Source organism: Gavialis gangeticus, unplaced genomic scaffold, assembly GCF_001723915.1.
Source record: "Gavialis gangeticus isolate Ggan-Ray unplaced genomic scaffold, GavGan_comp1, whole genome shotgun sequence".
NCBI classification, from domain to species: Eukaryota; Metazoa; Chordata; order Crocodylia; family Gavialidae; genus Gavialis; species Gavialis gangeticus.
In genome coordinates this window covers 16,092,360-16,096,603 of record NW_017729014.1, presented here as the reverse complement: position 1 = coordinate 16,096,603, position 4,244 = coordinate 16,092,360, and positions in this window count along the sequence as shown.

Sequence of the window (4,244 nt, the reverse complement as noted above, 5' to 3'; positions counted from 1 at the left end):
TTTTTTTTTTTTTTTTTTTTTTTTTTTTTGTAGAATTGGTGCCTATATTAGGTTCTCCATGTGTATATATTTTGCAGTGTTGAGCAGTACAATACGGGAAAATGGCCTTACTAGCCCTTACACTTTATTCACAATGTAAAATAAGCATTTGTTTCATACCAGTGAAGGCTATATACTGAAAACTCAAAACTTGAACGCTCAGTTTAAAACTTGTGTAGAAATTCTGATAAATGTGAAAGTATCTAGCTCCATGTATTGAAAGTAGTATATTTTTTATCCGTGCAATGCTGCGTGCAGGCCACCAGCTCGTAAATAGAAGTTTCATATATATACATTTTATGTGGTTTGAATAACTATACTCAGGATCTTTGACACTCTGAAGAAAATGGTAGTTTGTCAATCTGCTTGCTTGTTTAAAAACAGAAGGTGTTTGAAAAATTGTATGCAGCCCAGCAGTATCCGTTTTAGTGGTATATCTGAGCTGGTCTATCCTCCCGTGCGCTCTAATTTCATTAAAGTATTGGATTTTGTATTAAAACTGCTTGATGTCAGTCTCTGAATTGCGGTCATGTCTTGTAAGCTATATCGCCATGTTTAAGCTTTAGGGGAAAAATGCCTGAACCTCGAATGAGATAAATGAATAAATTGCAGCAGTTGTAGTTTTAAATTGAGGCAAGTGACTCATCTCAGTTAATAGCTTTGAACTGATGTTCTAGCCAATGGTTGTGGGGGTGGGGTGAGTAATAGTAAAAATTACTATTCCCTTTTAAAAGCTATGTGACTAGAATCTGTGAGAGAGCTTTCATCACCACTTTAGGTAATATGTCTTGCATAAGAAGAGATTTGGTTTCCAGCCTCTTAAAAGAAAATAACAGTTCTTCTAAGCTTCTGACCACTGACTTTGGGATGGATGGGGGGTGGCTTTCAGGGTGCTTAGATACAGATGAGTGTGATTTATTGCTCTTCATGCACTCAGATGCATAGCATTTCTCTACTTGGGTTTCTCACCAGGTATGTGCTGCCTGCACTTAACTTTTACAGTGATCTGGTGATGGGTCTCTTGAATATTTGCCAAGTTTTGGGGATTTCTTTGCAGCCTCTAAACTCCTTTTCAGCAGTATTGCCCAGTAATAGTGATCCAATTAAAGTTCCTTGTTCCTAGTATCTCAGACTGGAATGGGGGAAGCGGTGCAATGAAAGCTAAGTCGCATCTCATCATTTGAGATGGAGCGAGAGGTGCAATGCCATGATGCCTTGGCCTCAGTAGCAGTCCTCTTCTTTGCCGTCTTCTGCTTTGGCCCTTTCTATATTCCAGCCAGTCTCTTGGCAGCTTTCTCATTCTTCCTGCATACTGCTTTGGAATGGGGCAGCCAAAGGCAGCTTCACAAACATAAAGTCCCTAATCTGAAAGAGCCGAGTGCCCCTTTTGACAACCAGGCCTCTGCAAAGTGTCTCAGCTTGTGTTGCTACAATCTGAAAAACTGTTCCCCACCCCAATCACTAGTCAGAGCCTACCTGTGCACTGGAGTAGACTGTGGGGCAGGCTTGTGCTGCTATGGGGGCATTAAAAGCTCCAGGCTTAGTTTCCAGTTTGCTCTGCCATCTGTCCTTGACAAGTTGCTAATAAAAAGGGAAGCCCTTCTGAACCATAAATACCCCTGGCAGTTGCTATAAGCCAGTGGAAGTTGCACAGTTTGGGATGGTAGGGAATTGCTAGTGAGCAGGGATTTTTTTTCCATTTATTATCTCTGACAGTATTGTTGTTTATGCTTCCTTATGGATTTTGAAATTAAAACCCCAAATAAGATTTAATCCATGTAGCAAGTTACAGCCCATGAAAAGGATAATGTAGGAATGGAAGGAATGTGAGCATTTCTTCCCAGGGACTTGTATCCTTTTTAGGGGCTTGTCTAAGCAGGGAAAGGAACTGGCATATCTCTGCTGCTAAAACTCTCCCTGAGGAGGATGCTCTTACACATTTTAGGCTAATTTTTCCCCCCTCTCATTGCTTTGAAAAACACCATAAGCTATAGTGTTTTAAATAAGAGCTGTTATTCTGGAATGAGTGGTGTGAGAGCGGTTTTACTGGTGTAGCTGTGGGATTTTTTTTTCTTTTCCCCACCCCCACCACTAGGATAAGCAAGCCCTAGGCTGGAATCTATTTTTAAAATAACACTACTATCTTATCTATTTTTTTTTAAATCCCCAAAGGGATCAAAGAGACTTGTAGCTGCATGGTACTTTCAGAGCTGGAGGCCAGTGTCCATGCCCCCTAAACAGTATGTCGCATGGGTTAGGTGCCTGAGAATGAGAAGGAAATGTCAGGCTTTGGGCTGGAGTGAGGACTTGAAAACAACTTGCATGTACCAGGCAGCCAGGTGTCCTTGCTACCAGGCTGGAGTCTGGCCCAACATGGAACAGTTTCAACATGGGTGTAAAAATGACTTGTCCTAGATCCCCCAAAGGCAATTTCCTGGAAGCTGGGGGACATGGGGTTCAAGTCCCTGTTCTAAAATAGGCCTTGTATCCTAGGGCAAGCCTAGGGATTTGGGGTGAAATTCATGCCTGCCCTGAAAACTCATTCTCAGCTGTCCTTTGCATTATTGCCTGAGGTAGCAGAGGTGTTCTCAGAACACGTGTTGTAATGACAGAGCAAGGATTACAGTTAAGATTAAGTACTTTAGTATTTGCAAGTGTTAGTATCATAATTTGAGATGATATTGGGTGGATAGCAGACATTCACAAGGCTAGAATTAGAAAAGGGGGGAATAAGACAAGCGGCCTGGAACATGAAATTCAATAAGGACAAGTACAATGAAGGACTAATCAAATGCCCAAAACTAAAATGGAGAGTGACAGGCTAAGTTACAGAAAAGACCCCAGGAGTTGAAATGGATCACGATAGTATGCCACTAGCATTCTGGGATGTAAAACCAGCAGATGCATGCAAGTCATAGGTAAATTATTTTGTACTCCATTCAGCGTGGGGGGAGGGCCGGCACCTGGAATACTCCATCCAGCTTGGGGCACTGTGCTTACAGGAAGACATGGACAATGGGAATCTAGACAAAAGCAACAACAATTATATTAGAGCTCTAGGAAGCGTAATGGGACAATCATTTGGAAAAAAAGGGAATGGGTTATTCTGGAGAAGAGGAAAGCAAGGGGGATTTGGTAGTCTTCAGATACAAAAAGCATGGTGACCAACTCCATTTCCATCTCCAACAGGATAAGAAGTAATAGGATGAAATTATAACAAGGGAAATTTATGTTAGAGAGAACTTTCTACCAATTAGATTAGGTTAAGCACTGGAAAAGATTACTTGAAGAGTTTGTGGAACCTCCATCACTGGAAGCTTCCAAGTGTAGGTTAGACAACCACTGGGCTCTGATGATTCAGCCAGGGATGATCCTATTTGGAGAAGGGGAATTCATCTATTTTCCTATGATTTGGTGATACAGTGGTAGTCAAGGAATTTTCTTACGTTTGTGGGATTTTGTTCATAGATCTCTGCAACTCCTTGCTCTGTGTGGAACAGAGCAGGAGAAATGGTTGTTTCTGTGCTGTGGCATGCTGGAACTTAATTTAGGGCAATGCAATGTCAAGGAACATGTGTGAGTCTGGCTAGGGGCGAAGTGCTAGCATTGGGTCTGCACGAAGCAGCTAGTATTCGCTTTGGATTCGGATCTGGCCGATTCAGGGGACAGTGATTCGATTTGGTGATTTGAATCACTGTCCCAGACTGAATCAGCCAAATCTGATTCGGAGATTCGGCCACCACCCAATCAGCCGAGTCTCCAAATCGGCCCCGTTCCCCAGCTGCTCTTCCAGCTCCTGGCTCTTTAAAAAAAAAACCCAGACTCACTGGCTCCTACTGGGTGAGGGGCAATCCCCCACTGCCTGGCGCTGCATGGGGGCCTTTGCATGAGCCCCCCAAAGCCCCGAGGCTGCTGCAGGGTTTTCTGTGGCTTTTTAAAGCGCCAGAGCTGGGGTGGTTTGGGCTGCCATGGGGGAACTGGGAGAGTGGTCAGGGGGCTGGGGGAGCAGGCAGGGGATGGGGCCTGCCAGGGGTCCCCACATGGTCCCCTTCTCCAGCCCCTCCTCCCCTGCCCCCTACTTACCAGCTCGGAGTCCGGCTCCAGCTCCCTGCTGCTGCCACCAGGGACTGCCTGAATCGCTGAAGATTTCCAAATCTTTTCCAAATAGATTTCATAGTTTCATAGTTTCTAGGGTTGGAAGGGAC